We start from the raw sequence: 17,377 nt of genomic DNA on the forward strand, positions 1-17,377 counted from the left end.
AGTAATGTTTACAGTCCTATTTGACCATAGGCAGCCTCAGGTGTCAGTGCCTCCACAAGTATCTTTTACGAAGTTACAAATGTCACAGGAAATTGTATGTGTAGACTTTCCAGATCATTGTGATATCCAGAAATATGCCTTATTCTTAAAGGACTGACCACTGTCCCTTATTCATATATAAGATTTAAGGGTGGCAGGAGAAACAAATTACCATTCCTGTAGTTAAGATATTCCAGTGCAATATTACCCCAATGCATCCACACTTTTATTCATGATTGTACTGACTAATGTCAACTAGATACTGTGTTTAATTTTATACTTAGATATAGGAAGAAAATGCCAATTAAGAAGGAGAGTTAAAACGACTCGAAAGTAATGTCTGTTCCTTTTTAGTACACATTTATTGTTAATGCAGGTTTAGAGGAAATGTCTACCACTCCTCCTAGATAAAACATGTATGCCCCAGTTCAAGAATCCCAGATTTAAGAATATTTTGTACCTTTTGCCAGCTACTTCCACACCATAAAATTAATTACCTGTCTGTGGGAACTGAGGTTGCATGGGGAATATATTGTTTCCTTTTTTTGTACCGAAGAAAGAGCAGGATGCCAGCTCACCCCTTGCTCAAGGGTGTGGTTGAGGAAAAGTTCCTCAGCACCTGAGATGGCAGGCAAGTGGCTGGTTCCCTTCTTGCTAAGCAGCAGAGGTATGAGCCAAGGATTCTAAATTCCATCTTGGAAACTCATTTCTCCGTGGAAACCCATTTTACAAAGAGTTTTGTAAACAATGGACTTTCTGCAAAAGCCTACTTAAATGATAATGTAGCTGAAACTCTGTGTATTTGCTATTAAAAACATAATGGTAGAAAAACAATGCTCATAATACATAGCTTCATGAATTAATGAGTTTGGGGGAAATGTATATCAATTACTGGATGGAATTTAAAAGTTTTTGGGGCGCCTGGGTGGCGCAGTCGGTTAAGCGTCCGACTTTAGCCAGGTCACGATCTCGCGGTCCGTGGGTTCGAGCCCCGCATCAGGCTCTGGGCTGATGGCTCGGAGCCTGGAGCCTGTTTCCGATTCTGTGTCTCCCTCTCTCTCTGCCCCTCCCCCGTTCATGCTCCGTCTCTCTCTGTCCCAAAAATAAATAAAAACGTTGAAAAAGAAAAAAAAATTTTTTTTTAAATTTTTTAAGCATAAAACACTTTAAATTATGGATTATGTGCAACTTTTCTAATTCTCATAAGAATTAACAACATTGAATTTGTTCAAAATAAAACTCTATCATTTAATTTTCAGATGAAACACAAATCAGAAATATTTTTAAATTTGGAAAAGTTTCCCAAAATTATGTGATTAACTGGTTATGTAAGTTATTTTTTATATTATATACTGGGCCAAAAAGAAAAGGGGATAAAAGTCTTTCTGAAATGTGTTCCTAAACTTCCTGAATCCACATCTAAATCTCTGTGTTAGAGGAATATCCCACAGTACTTTTAGAGGCTGTCTGTTAACACTCTTCATATAATGAGCAATTCTTTTTGTGTGCTGATCATTTTTCCAGATGATAAGTATGTTAGAATTGGGTCGTTATCTGCATAAAGGTGAATGTTGAAACCATGAGATAGAGGACAGAAATCAGAGAACATAGAAGCAATAGAGCAGTACCAAGGCAGAACCAAAGGTAGCATCTACATTTAAGTACTGGAGGGAGAAGGAAGTGACAGAGAAGATAATGGACTCGGCTAAGGGCAGGAGACCCAGCAAGGATGCCCAGGAAGCTGAAGAAGAGGAGTTCAAGATGAAAAGGATGGTCCAGCAGCATGTCAAATAGGACTAAGACAGAAAAGTTCAGGCCGTTGGTATACACCTGGACATATCTGTTGAGATATGGTGTATAACCACCATATTTTCTCTTAGCCTGAGAACCACATTTAATGCTATTCTTCCAGGAAATGTAAGAGTAACCAAAAAGGCATATTGTGAAGAAAAATACTCGTGGAAGGAAATATATCCAATACAGTGTTGTAAACTGTGAATATTCAGTAAATGAGCCATACCTACATATTCAAGACTGTCACTAAAATTAATCAATATGCTTTTAAAAATAATTTGGTCTTCTGAAAAAAGTTTATAAACATGTAGAAGATATGCAAAATTTAGAATACTGTAAATAGAACTAATTGGTTCTACATAATTGGCAAATTGTGCTAGTGCTAAAATGTTCAAGGCCACAGCTGGAAATTGCAATGTAGATATATTTTATGAATTTTCTTAGAATGAGGAAGGTGATTGTATTTCTAAGAAATAGAAGAAAATATTTTACTTAAAAATTGTATATTTTAGACTAAGGATGAAATTTTTGGTAAATGACTTTTCCTCAGCAAATTCTACATGTTCTACCATTTAAAACCGGTTTTTGGATGGGGTGCCTGGGTGGGTCAGTTGGTTAAGCATTTGACTTCAGCTCAGGTCACAATCTCGCGGTCCATGAGTTTGAGCCCCGTGTCAGGCTCTGGGCTGATGGCTCAGAGCCCGGAGCCTGTTTCAGATTCTGTGTCTCCCTCTCTCTCTGACCCTCCCCCATTCATGCTCTGTCTCTCTCTGTCTCAAAAATAAATAAACTTAAATAAATAAATAAATAAATAAATAAATAAATAAATAAATAAATAAATAAATAAAACTGGTTTTTGGAGACCCAAAACAAAGAGATCCTGGTGCTCATAGGGTGTGTGTTTGAGAATAAGGACTTATGGGGGCGCCTGGGTGGCTCAGTCAGTTAAGCGTCCGACTTCGGCTCGGGTCATGATCTCACGGTCCGTGAGTTCGAGCGCCGCGTCAGGCTCTGTGCTGACAGCTCAGAGACTGGAGCCTGTTTCCGATTCTGTGTGTCCCTCTCTCTCTGCCCCTCCCCTGTTCATGGTCTGTCTCTCTCTGTCTCAAAAATAAATAAACGTTAAAAAAAAAAAAAGAATAAGGACTTATGAGGTTGAGATCAGAAGAGGAGTCTCAGAAGATTCAAATCAACTAGTGGTTGAGATCTGCATGTTTTTGTGACAGTAAACAAGCTTTGGACAGGCAGGGGCTGCAGGATGTTTAGATAGTGGTGGGTGGAAGAATGAAGGACTATAAACACTGAATTTAAGAAGTTTGAACCCCAGACAGCCCTCTAGTACTTGGTGGAGAAGCAGTGAGAGATCTGAGCTTGGCTGGTTAGCAGGTCATAAAGAATCATAGGTATGGCTGGCTGGAAGAATGTGGGAATGAGTATGAATAGTTTATAGAGACATAATTTTAAGCACTTTGAAACCCATACCATATTTTTAATTCTTCACAGTTGACTGAAAATCATTTGGTGGGTCTAAGAAAAGAGGACATTAAGTACTGGAGCTGGAAGTAGAACTCAGGTCTGTGTGACTCCAAAGCTCAAGCTTTTCACCACTATGGTACGCCTCTATCTGTGTGCGCATGCACAAACACACATGCATTGCCCTTATGTATTTAATTTTCTCTTTAAAATAAAAATAGGATGTTGACGCTGTTGGGTAACTGTTTCCCTTACCAACTGTGGTATTCGTGTAACACTTCAGGCTTTGGAGAGCTCTGGTAACAATGGTTCCTGGTATATAACCCTTAGCCTGAGAACCACATTTAAATAAAAACCATTCCCTCTGTAAAGAACAGTCCCAGAAGGCCATACTAAATCTACCAATGACTCGTGCCAGTCATCCGTCAGACAGCAAGTCCAGAAGTAGCAATGAGAGAAAAGGCATTGGTCCAATTTTTCTGACTTTGTAAAAACAGTCAAATCATAGAGACATTTGGGGGCATCCATGACAACAGACTCACCAACTTTTTCTTACTTGGAATGTTTTGGGCTGGTGTGTAGAAATAACAGAAAGATAATCTCTACTGTTTCCTCAACTGGTGTTTCTACTCATTAAATAACAAAAAGTAGCAGTAAACTTTAAAAAAAAACTACAACTTTGTTTATACAGTAAATAAATGTGTTTCCGAGATACACAGGAAGCAGGTATGTGGAGTAAGAAAGCTAATTTTTAAACTACCTTTTCAAAATACCAATTATGGGGGCACCTGGTTGGCTCAGTCGGTTGAGCCTCCGACTTCAGCTCAGGTCATGATCTCGCAGTTTGTGAGTTCGAGCCCCGCACTGGGCTCTATGCTGTCAGCGTGGAGCCCACTTTGGATCCTCTTTCTCCCTATCTCTCTCTGCCCCTCCCCCCCCTCAGCCCCTCCCCCACTCATACTGTCTCTCCCTCTCTCGAAAACAAACGATTAAAAAAATAATAAAATACCAACTATGTTCTATTATGGAGAAACATGTAGTCTTCCATAACACTGTTTTATTATTCTATTTCATAGTTGAAGTTTGTGATTATATAAAGTAAGTCAAATAGTTGTTTTTACTAACATGGAGGCTGGCAAATCACATCCAGGTCCTTATGTTTTGTCCAATGTTTTGCTCTGTATTTTCTCAGTCCTTTCGTGGGAGCAAACTAGTCTTTCCCTTCAATTCCTCTACCATATGAACACAGCAATCACAACAAATTTTGGGAGTCCTGTCCACAGTATGGTATAAATATTGTTAAAATGAACTTGAATTAGAAATGGCTTTTTAAAAAAGAATACAAATAGAAAATGTGCCCCTCAAGATCACAATCCCTGAGGCGCCTGGGTGGCTCAGTGAGTTAGGTGTCTGACTCTTGACTTTCTTTGGCTTGGATCATGATCTCACGGTTCACGAGTTCGAGCCCTGCATGGGCTCTGTGCTGACAGCATGGAGCCTGCCTAAGATTCTCCCTCTTTCACCACCCCTCCCCTGCTCATACTCTCTGTCTCTCTCAAAATAAATAAATAAATAAATGAATAAATAAATAAATAAATAAATAAATAAAAACTTAAAAATATATATCTAATTAAAAATAAAAAAGATCACAATCCCTGTCGGGGATGCATTTTCTCATCTCTACCATAAGGGATTTAGAATAGATGAAGGCTAAGCACGATCCCTTTCAGCTCAGTAGATCTATGCTTCTATTGTTTCTAACAGACCTTATGAAACTTGCCAGAGCAAAACTAGGCAAGCTCTAATGATAGTCTCTGGGAAGAACAGAGGCTCCTCTTAATTTCTTGGGTTCAGCAACTACTTCACTTCAGAATCTCTTTTTAGTCTGCTGGCTACAGAACTGGGGCCTGCCACTTTCAACCTGGATCACCTAGATCAAGGTCAGAGAGAATAGGGCTACCTTATCCAAAATATACATGTGAACATAAATTTCAAAAATAAAGCTAGGGAATACACTAATGTAAAAAAGTTCGCAGGACAACATGTTTTTTTAAAGGGGAAGGGCAAACATCATTTAAAGAGATCATCAAATATTCCTTAGTCACAATACTTAACACTCCTCCTGGGACTAAGACCAAATCACCAGACATTATGCAAAGATGCTGTTTGCAATTTCAAAAGATCCTTATTTCTGCCCTGTTGCAGCTAATAAAATACTTTCAGGGGCTTTTTATGAAAGAAGGAAGTCCACAAGTAGGTTAGATTCTGACGTTCCAAGAGATTCTTTGGCAAAGAAATAATTTACACTGTCCAGACTCATAGAAGAATAACTGATAAGTGGAAAAGAAAATGGTCTAAAAAATACTTAGGAAAAAAGGCCTTCTAAAATAGCAAGCACAGGGGCGCCTGGGTGGCTCAGTCGGTTAAGCGGCCGACTTCGGCTCAGGTCATGATCTCAGGCTCCGTGAGTTAGAGCCCCACGTCAGGCTCTGTGCTGACAGCTCAGAGCCTGGAGCCTGTTTCAGATTCTGTGTCTCCCTCTCTCTGACCATCCCCCGTTCATGCTCTGTCTCTCTCTGTCTCAAAAATAAATAAACGTTAAAAAAAATAATAAATAAATAAAATAGCAAGCACGAAAGAAGAATTAGTTAAAATTTCATAATCATCGAAAGTATATAAAGGCTCTGTTATTTGTCCTCACTTAAGATCACATTTCTATTTTTTAAAAACTCTAGGGGGGCCTGGGTGGCTCAGTCGGTTGAGCGTCCAACTTCAGCTCAGGTCATGATCTCACCGTTCGTGAGTTCGAGCCCCGCATTGGGCTCTGTGCTGACAGCTCAGAGCCCGGAGCCTGCTTTGGATTCTGTGTCTCCCTCTCTCTCTGACCCTCCTCTGTTCATGCTCTGTCTCTCTTTGTCTCAAAAATAAATAAACGTTAAAAAATTTTTTTAAAAAACTCCAAAAACTTAGTTTATTCATCTTTATTTTACCTGCATCAAGTGATTATGTAATGAAAATATTTCCTGAAGATTCCATCAGCAACACAAAATGCCAGTAAGTGCATGGTACAACACTCCACAGTATAAATTGTAGTTAATCTAAACTATGGAAAATAAATCAAATCTACCACATAACATCCTATCTGGAATCTAACTTCTCTGTGGTGGAATTAGGTGTGTTTTAATTCCAGTTAACTGATTAAGTCTAATCACCAAAATAGAAAGCTTCTAATTTGCTAGCAGGCAATATTTTAACTGGGACAACAATGAAAGATAGAACTGGAATTAAAGCACAGACTCAAATGTTAATTCACCCACATTCTGCCTTCTAGCCTGTTCTCCTCCTGAACTCCCCCCAACGCCCAACCATGGATCTTTTGCATGCAGAGCTCTCTTTGAAGCTATGAGTTTCATGCGTGGGAAATCAGGAGAATCAAAGCTGCTTTACACAGAAGCATATGTTTAGGATTCCAGGGGATGCTGAAAAATACTACAGATTAGTAGTCTCCCTGCGGGGAGCTCATCTGAGTATGAGACCCTCACATTTTGCATTTCTTATGCCTAGGGTGTTTAAATCGCTGGCCTCAATCCTATAGCACCAGGGTTTGTTTTCACATTTAGTTCCCTTGAATTTTTTTTTTAACCTACTTTGACAAAAAAAGAGGGAGCAAAATAGGAAAAGAAGGCAGGGGCGGGGAAGAATAAATCATTATGCAGCTCTCAACCTCCACAGGGAAACAGCAGTACAAACCCACAGATCCAGAATTGTCAAGAAATGGGGATGTTTGTTTACAAGTCACAGAATCAGTTATGTAACTAGAAGGTAAGGAAATCAAGTGATCATTTGAAGGGGAGCAAACACTGATACTTTTTGAATTAGTCAAGAGACTTGTCTCAGAAATAGATTCATATAGACTTTCTACTTATTTTTAGTTGCTTTATGAATTTAGTTTTTGAATTTCATTGTACCAGAAGTACAGTGTTTCTATGTAGATAATGACCATTCATTTTCATCATTAATTGTAGCTATCTGGAAACACTTTCTTACCATGGCAATTTTTAAAGTATCACCAAGTCTTTACAAGGGAAATTGGAATAGCTTTATATCTGCTGATCTATCTGTATGATTTAGGAGGAAAATATATGACAATAGATCAGTTCTAATTTCTCTCTACTCCTCACCCCATAACTTTTTTCTTATTGTTTAGTTGTTTTATGTAAGTATGTATGTATGTAAGTATGTATGTATGTATTTATCTATCTTAATTTCTGGGACCATATAATGTTTATAAAATTAAGACCTTTATTTTTTTATTTCTTTTATTTTTTTAATGTTTATTTATTTTTGAGAGAGAGAGAGACTGAGTGTGATCAGGGGAGGGGCAGAGAGAGGAGACACAGAATCTAAAGCAGGCTCCAGCCTCTGAGCTGTCAGCACAGAGCCTGACACGGGGCTCGAATCCATGAACCATGAGATCATGACCTGAGTCAGATGCTCAACTGACTGAGCCACCCAGGCACCCCAAAATGAAGACCTTTAAAAATATTTCCATGTAAATAAAATTTGGGGGGAAATCTAAAACATTGTAGAAATTTCAATTCTAAAGAAAAAAAATTTAGAAAATCAAATTATTTAAATAGGTGATTATATTGGGCCCTAATAAGTTTCAGACATAAATTACTCTCCACAAAGCTCTTAAGAAAGTTTTTATGATCTTTTTAATACCTGCATTTATATTTAATATTTTCTAAAAATACATTTTTCCTGAAAACTTACGGCCAGATTTCAGTGCCAAAAAAGAACATAATTAACCAACTTCTGACAGCAAATTAAGCTGAAACTACTGAGGTTCAGTCAATATGTTTATGGAACATTGTTTTCTTTCTCATCTAGCTAACTTGTTCTTCAAATTGGGTCAGTTTAGTGTTATGTGTTGCTCCCTGAGGAAAATCCTTGGGGAACTGTAGGAGAAGAATTATGTTTTTCACCAGGCAGACAAAAGCTGAATTCAGTCCCTTGGGGGAAGCTTTCTTAGGGTGTTTTCTCCTAATGGTGCCAGAGCCCCACGACCAGGAAGGAGATGCACAGCTGAGATATGGTACCCAGAAGGCCACTCAGCTCTTACACCTGTCATAACACACACAGAGAATAGGGACTAAGTCCAAGTCAGTCTTTCAAGGTGTATGTATTTTGTGTGTGTGTGTTTGAGTCTTGGCATACTTTCAACTTAGGTAGACGGATAGTGGCCTATATCCTTCTACCTGAGTTAAAAGTAGTGCTGAACTGACTCACTGTCTCGAGATAAGGGAGTGCAACCAAGTACAATAGAAGACCTATGCTCATTGGTGATGTTTCCATAAATAGGTGCTCCTAGCCCACGAGCATCACAGAGCCTCCATAGTTGGGAATTTGGTATTTACCAGCTTAGAACAATGATGTGAGTTTGAAAAGGTCTCTCCATCTGTTTACATGTCAGTGAATGTTAAACAGAGAAATAGGAGTCAAAATGAAAGGACACAGATGGATATCAACTTAGGACTGATTCCTCTTAATTGCTATTCAAGTGTTTAGGTATCTGTGGCCCTGAAGGCCGTATCATTCCAATAATAAGCAACAAAGATGATCTATGCAATTGGGTGGAGGTAAATTGTATGAACAAAATTTTATACATATTCATACTTGTATGGGTTATTAATCACTGTTTAAGGACAGTGATAATGCGCAGAGGTGGTTACACTTTTTAAAATTACCTTTATCTTGTCTTGCCTGCTGTCCAAAAGCAAAAGAAAAATATGTAATTATCATTTAAAGTGATAATCACGGGGCTCCTGGGTGGCTCAGATGGTTAAGTGTCCTACTTCGGCTCAGGTTATGATCTCGTGGTTTGTGAAGTGGAGCCTTGCATTGGGTTCTCTACTGTATCCCTCTCTCTCTGCCCCTCCCCCACTCACGCTGTCCCTCTCTCTCTCAAAAATAAATAAACGTTTAAAAAATAAAATAAAATGATAATCACAATTATAATAATACTTTATAAAAATATCTTAATTTAAATAATGAGCTTAACCTTTCAGAGCACTCTGAAGTATATGAGGTAATTTATACGTTATTAGAGCTCATTATTACTTGTATAGATTTCTCTGAGATGTGAAATGGCACCATGTCTTGTAAGATGAAGATGGAATGGACTTTAGACATTTATTTAGGCAGTACACTTCATTTCTGTACGTATATTATACTTTAATACAAAGTTTAAAGGCTCTGAAAATAAAACATGCATTTTAATTTGCTATAAGTAATTATGGAAACTGAGCGAACTAAGTCAATTTTCAAAAAAGGATATATGTACCTATTGTTTCCTCAATAAAAATTCATAAAAGCATCTTTTTAAAATGATTATAAACTACCTATCCTTCAAAAACAACTTCAAAAATAACTGATGATTTGGGCTTTCTGGCATGGGACTGAGTTCCATTAGAATGTCTTAGTTTAATTTTTAAGTTCAGAGAAAGAAAAGGAACAAAGAGAAGAAATGCCTATTTGCACAGGGCAGGGCACCTTTTGGTATCATTTCTTGAAAATGGTTGTTTGAGGTAGTAGAAAGAGAATAGGCTATATAGTCCAATGATGTGGGTTTAAATCCCTGCTCTGTTACTTAAGCTCACCAAGCCTTCATTTCTTTATGTATAAAATGAGAGTGTTGCTTTGCAGAAAAAGTGCTCAATACTATTTCTGCAGGAAGAGGACATCAATCAAATGACTTCTTGGGTTTCTTTTAAGTGCTAGAATTAAATAATTATAAAATAGATTAATCGATTCCCCTTGAATAACAAGTAGTTGAAAACACACCCAAAGATGGCAGAATAAGCTATTAAAATGGCTTTTTAAAAACCTCCTTCCTTGGGCTTTTATCAACTCTAAGTGAAAGCTACTCTATTCATAGCCTAAAGCAAAGCAATATTTTCACCTCAGGAAAATAATTGCTGCTAGGAAAGCCAAAATGTTCCTATGCTTAATCCTACTGTTTGACATATAAAGATTTGTTGCTCTTTTTTTTTTTTTTGCCTGAATTGAAAAACCAAGGACTGTTTTAAAAACTTTAAGCAATGATCAAGTGCCATATAAATTCTCAGTTATGAATTACTTGAGGACCTTAATGTAGCATATTATAAATATTAATTAATTCTTACCAACACCTCTGCTGTCAAAGCATTATTATTCTTCCTCTCCTTTTTCCAGGCAGGAAGATGAAGTGTCCATGAGACAAAGCAATTCACCCTGGGGATGTGTGGAAGAAGTTGCCAAGCCAAGAAGGGAACCAAGGAGGTTGGAATTGGAGCCCTTTGTGTTTACAACTTAAGGAGAGACTCATTCCAGGGCACCTAGCTGGCTCAGTTGGTGGAGCATGCAACTCTTGATCTCGGGGGGTTGTTATTTAAAAAAAAAAAAAAAGAAAGAAAGAAAAAAAGAAAAAAAGAAAGAAAAGAAAAAGTCTTTAAAAAAATCTTCTTTATTCATGCATGCATGCATTTATTCTACTCATTATTCATGCATAAAAATATTTCTACTTCTCTTTAGATTGATATATTTGGTGGCGGGTGGGGGGTGGGGTGTTGTGTGTCCTACGGAGACCCTCAAAAATGTTACCTCTTTGTTTCCAGGAATTGCAACCACAAATTGTTGATAATGCTAAGATCTCAATCTTTTAGATCTAAATTTACCTAGTAAGCTTCAAATTGTTCCTATAAGTGGATTAAAAATGGAATTTAGGGGCGCCTGGGTGGCTCAGTCAGTTAAGCGGCTGACTTTGGCTCAGGTCATGATCTCGCAGTCTGTGAGTTTGAGCCCCGTGTCGGGCTCTGTGCTGACAACTTAGAGCCTGGAGCCTGTTTCGGATTCTGTGTCTCCCTCTCTCTGACCCTCCCCCGTTCATGCTCTGTCTCTCTCTGTCTCAAAAATAAATAAATGTTAAAAAAAAAATTAAAAAAAAAAGATATTAAAAAAAATGGAATTTAATAACAATGAAGACCAAAAGTAAAAATGAAAATAAAAGATCTTCCTCTTTAGCAGATAGGTTATTTACTTGTTTGTCCTGGTTTTTACTTTCACATTTTTATCTCAACGATTGTAACTTGTAAAATAATCTGGAAATTATTTTGTGATCTCTTTTTCTGTCTCTATCCTTTAATGTATAGAAGGCACTCAATAAAGCCTTATTGGCTGAAACACAATACCCCTTCTAATTAGAGATTGTCCAGTAACTAGTATAGAATTTTGTCTAATGGGTAACACAATGTATAAACAACTTTACTCACTCAAGCATTCAGTTAATATAGCACATTTACTCCTTTAACCAAGTAATTTGTGATTAGCAGATTTCCAGGAAGGAGCCAGAATTAGTTGTGATGACTTCAACTGAGCTAGCTTTGGTAAATAAACACCTAGTGCTATTTCTTCTTCAAAAGCTTAAAATTTGACAACAGGAGCATGATTTATGATTTAAAAAAAAACAGAAAGATTGAATGTGTCAAGAGCCAGCATAACATACATTTGTCCAAATCTTATATTCCAAAAAAATCACTTATCCTAGCCAAGAATAAATTCCAGAGGCTGCTTGACTATCAAAATTGGGTAGTATGAAAAATGGAATTCACCATCACTGAGTAGGGTTTTTTTTCCATAATAAACTGCAGTATTGGTTTATATAGCATGCATATAACTCTTTTCTGTCATACTTTTGGAGCTGTGATGTTTAAAATAACACCTTGAAATTGTTGACTATAATGTAGAAAAATAGAATTGAATTTGGTCTTATGAGATTGGTCTCAACTTCGAGGTACCTCAGTGTACTTTTGAAAATGAGCCTTGCAAATGTTTTCCACTAGAATATTTATGGATATAGTAATTTAGTTAGTCATTCCCCAGAGTAGATTATGACATGCCAGTAGCAGTGTCGGGTTGCAACTACAGAAAGACATTTTTCAAAAAACATTAAAAAAAAACTAAAGAAAAAAAAACAACTACTTTTGTTTTGTTTTGTTTTTTGTGAAAGATTGGTACTAAGTGTAAAAAGTCCGCACGTTTGGGAAACTGTGTTTATGATTTTTTCTGATAGACTGCTTCCTTTCCTGTTTCTGGGTTAAAATAAGTAACTCCTGAGATTTTAATTTTAGTTTCTCAAACAAGACGAAACCAGTTGAACTGCTTTATGTTACCTCCTGAGCCGGGAATTGAGGCCAACAGTCATGAAGAAATAACCACAAGTTGACTTCTTGTCTTTTGTAGGTTAATACCAGCAAAGCAGAGAATGAGTTGTTTATATCCTTAAAATAATGTCAGAGGAAAAGAAAGAGTCTTCATCTTACTATTAATCATATTATTTCCCACTCTTTTTCTGGCGAAGAATTTATAAATGTCAGCTAAGCCCTCATTGGCAGAAATTATTGAGTTTAAGTGCATGCTAAAACCACTGCTGCTATTGATAGCTGTATATCCAACCAGATTAAAGCTGTTAACGTGTATTTTAACAATCCTGGCAGACGGGTGTTCTTACAACCGGCACATTTTAGTGTTTCTAAATCATCAGTTACATGAAATAGAGCAAAGAATCTAAGGAAGAAAAAATAAGGCAAGATTGTTTCATTGAGCTCTTTTCCCTCTGGGGCCTATTAAGTACTTTACAAACAAGGCTGCCTCTTATTTGGCTTATTTGACGTTGCTATACACCCTCTCAGGCAAGTGGAGCCAGCCCTCTAGAACTGTCCGTCTCATCTCGAACAGTTCATTATTCATATTTTAGTTGCTCTTTTTTTCAGTGCCTGTTTTTCAGTCCGTGATGGCACAGTATCTGATACTGATAAGATCAACTGAAGGTAGACTGGGATGCAAGCATTTCAAATAGAACATTAACGCAGTACTGAGTATTATCTCATTTGTTGGCACAAGTTGTAGGACATCTGGGCAGAAAAAGAAAACTGTTCAGAAATGTCTCCTCGCCTCCCTCACCCGGTCACAATGGCTTGCCAGGCCAACAATTACACAGAGAAGAACCCATTTTCAAAACCCACGTCCTTTAGATGACATATGCAGAAGCCACATGTGTTGGCATTTCATCACTTGGAGTCTTACTCAGGTGTCACCGTTTGTCCAAACATAGAGGAGGATGGAGCCAAAGAGCAAAACCGTGTTTACTTTGGCCTCACGAAATTCAAGCTTGGGAAAATCTTAGGGGTATAGCGTCTTCTTCACATTCACACTTAACACCCATTACTGTTAATAAGGGATAACCACATCTGTCAGAAAGAAAACATGCCCTGTAGCATTGAACTTGGACCTTGGGGATGAAAACATCTCCCCAGCTAATAGCTTATGGGAATTGTACAGTCTCAAATTTGCTCCCTGCTGACCTGACATCATTGAATTTGGAGAGGCAGAGCCAGGTTCATCCAGGGGTAGCAGAGAACAAAACTGTTTTGAAAAAAAAAAAAAAAAGGTGATTATAATTCAGGCTTTTAAATTAAGTCACAGAAGTCCCTACCTAATTATACCATGAAAACAATCTCTAGCTCCAAGTTCCTAGGAAAGAGAGTGTTGCGGTGGATTTATTTTTGTTTACTACTTTCAAGCAACTATGCTTGATCTGTTTTTTCTTAAAATAATATAATTAGACCCATCTAAAAAACTAGATGAAATATTTCAATTTGGAGACGAATTTTCAAGGATTCATGGTAAAGGGAAACAGATGGCAAAAATTATCTCTGCCCGCAAAAAGTCACAAACCTTGGGTTATATCCCATGAGCCTTCTTGACCCCGAATGTGAACAAGAGGCCAGCCAGTCACTGAAGCATCAAAGTATTGAGAAACCATTGTGGGTAGACCATCATGGGAAGTGCCGAGGGAAGACAAAAAGTAACTGAAAAACATAGCTCTTGCCATCAAAAATGTGAAGGCAAGATGTTATCACATGGATATATATCACATGGATGATTTACATTTACCTTCTTGCCTTGAACTTTTCTCTCCCCTTTGCAAAAGATAATGAACTAAGAGGTAAAGGAGCGGGGAAAGTTGAGGTCCTTGGTAACTTACTAAATGTTGGTGTAAACAGATCTCTGAACAATCAGGATCCTTACCCATCTCCAGAAAAGGACAGGGATTAAGAGGACAAGCTTTGAAAATAGATAAATCTGAGCCTGCCACTTGAACTTTCCAAGTCTCTGTTTTCATATCTGTAAAATGGAAGCAATAATGCTACCTTACAGCGTGGTTAGGGAAATCAAGATAAAGTACATGAAGGATTTAGCACAGGGTTTGGCAAATAATAAGAGTTTGAATAAACAGTAGTCTTTATTATTATTAATAATGGACAGTAGCTAATATCCATTTGATATCTAATGCCATCCGTATGGAATGTTCCTGACTCCCCCCCCACCCTGGTATTTATCAGTGGCTCAACTGGCTATGCAGGGAGTGTCGAGCATAACCCTGTAACCTTGGTCACTTTCTTCTTGGGTTTGATCCAAAAGCTGACTCAGCATACTGCCCCTGCTGGAGGGGTCAGGTAGGGGGTGGGAGTAAGAAGGTTGAAGAATCACGGGCAGGTCTAGGGAGGATTATGACCAGGAGCACGCCTTAGCCAAGCCAGAGCCTTAGCAGACGCCTCTTGATTTTGCAGCCCTTGGGACTAAATAGTTTTGTGTGTGCCGGGCTGGTCTAATTGGCATTTTGAAGGGAGCACACAAGTGTTTTCACTGCATTCTGCTACGCTGTGGTAAGTCCAGGATTGGAAGTCCCAGGTACTTGTTTTGAGGATGAAATACTGTTTTAGAACAAAGGACAATTCAGACCACTCCATGACATGAGAGGAGATAAGCCCTGCTTATCCCCCATAACTGAAATCACAATTACTGCATTCTCATGGGACATGGAAAGAGAATAAGTGATAACATTTCTGTCTCCTGCTCACATCAGCTGAATCGGTGGAAGATATGACTCTCCAAAAGAATTAAGTGTACGTGGATGAAAAGAAAGGCCTAATTCTTGGAATTAGGAAACCTCGGGTCGAGGGTGACATCACAGGGAAGAGTTAAATTATTTTTAGGCATCTGATTAAAATTTGGCTTGGGAATATTATTGTAGAGTGGAGATGTTGAGATAAATCTGAATACATGTGAACTAAACTGGGTACAACTTACATTGATGCAGAAAGAACATTTTTGAACTTGAAAATATTTTGATACAACTTGAATAGAAAATCCTTTATTTTATATCCAAAGGGGGAATAAAAGGGACGTCTGGGGCCCTTGAGCCCCAAGCTCTGAGAATATATGCTAATAATAATGGGTGAAGTAATTCGTTTCACTCTTTACTGTTAAGAAGTTAGACCACATGCAGGTGTCCTGGAGGGGCACAGCAAACTTAAAGGCTGTCCAATCTGTCCTGCCACCAGTACCACCTAGTGGCAACCAAGAAGATGTGTAAGCATTTTTTAACAAACGGCTTTAAAGAGTCACAAAAGCATACGTCTATAAAACTCACTGTTAAAAACAACTCGAAGATGCACTGGAATTCAGAGCAAATTGTCAAGATTCCCTCTCCCAGGCCTACTCCTCTTCCTGATTAATAGTAACCCGCCTTTTCCATACACGTCTTCAAATCCCAACCCCTGTCTGTCTGTCTCATTCTTTTTGTCTGTTTCCCTGACTCTCTATTTGTCTCCCTGTGCTTAGTTTTAAAAAACGTAAGTGGAATCATGCTACCTATTATGGGGTGATTTTTTTTTCACTTAACAAGTGTACCTAGTCCCTAGCACAACAGAAACGATCACTAGTGGGTCCAGACACTACGGTTTGCTCACAAGCATAATTGCCAGATGGGCTTTCAAATTGCTGAGCTGGAAGAATTATATGGGTATTAAAAATGGCTTCTGCTGGAGCGGTTCTTGACTCAGACTAGCTATTATTACTTGCCCTACCCCATTCCTTCCCAGGGCTATAGTCCCTCTACTTCCCCATGCTGTGGTCTAAACCAGCAGTGCCTCCACACAGCCTCCTCTCCCTCATTCTCATAGTCTGTTAACCCCACCTTGGAGACCACTCTGTCCACATGGGCCATTGTCTGGGTCTACCCCCTCTCACTCCTCATCTCTGCAGATGCTTTGGTCTTCCTCTCCCTGCCTCTGAACTGCCAACAGGGAGATCACTCTGTAACACACATTTCATTCTGTCATTTTACACTTAAAAAATTCCTCCAGCTCTATTTTCTACAGAGCAAAGCCTAAACCATTTGCATGTATGCAAGGCTCCTCGCAGTCTGGCCCCAACCTGAGCCTTTTTTCCTCCTCCACTATTCCCTACACTCCACCCACACAGAATCCCTTGTTCCAGAGTGGATTACCAGCCTTCATATGCAAATATCCTGCCATTCCTTCTCTGTGCTTCAAATGTGCTTTTTCTCCTGTCTCCCTTCCTGATTAGATTTTACTAATTTGTCAAGCTACATCTCTGATATCACCTATGAAACTGCCTTCAACTCCTGCAGGGTCCTCCTATCCTTTTATGTATTTTCTATCCCCTTCAGTACAGCATTTACCACATTTTATTGTAATTATCTGGTGATGAGCACTTTGAATACTTATTGTAGTACCCTCACCATTTCCTGGCCTGCAGAGCAGTTGGTAGCACAAACGTCTGTTGAATGAGTGAATGAACATTAAAGAGAAGAACTATAGAGAACAGACCTTACGGTTTCTAAACTTTACTGTGATAAGGGTCGTCTAAGGTGCTTATTAAAATGCAGATACTTTGGATTTACTCTCAGAGCGTCTACCTAATTTGGCAGGTCTGCAAAAGGTAGAATTCAGGAATCTACATTTTAACAAGCACCCCAGATAATTCCGATGGCCTGTGGGAAGAAGCCCTCCCCTAGAATGCAAAGCAAATAATCTGGGGGGAAAAAAAGCAAGGAACATTTGTTCCTCGAGATGGCACACACTGAAGAATGTGCTTATGCCCATAAGCGATCCTTTGAGGCGACTGTTCTCCTGAGGTGGTTGGCACTTCTGAGAATAAATAG

Source organism: Felis catus, chromosome A3 (genome assembly GCF_018350175.1).
Source record: "Felis catus isolate Fca126 chromosome A3, F.catus_Fca126_mat1.0, whole genome shotgun sequence".
In the NCBI taxonomy this organism is placed as follows: domain Eukaryota; kingdom Metazoa; phylum Chordata; class Mammalia; order Carnivora; family Felidae; genus Felis; species Felis catus.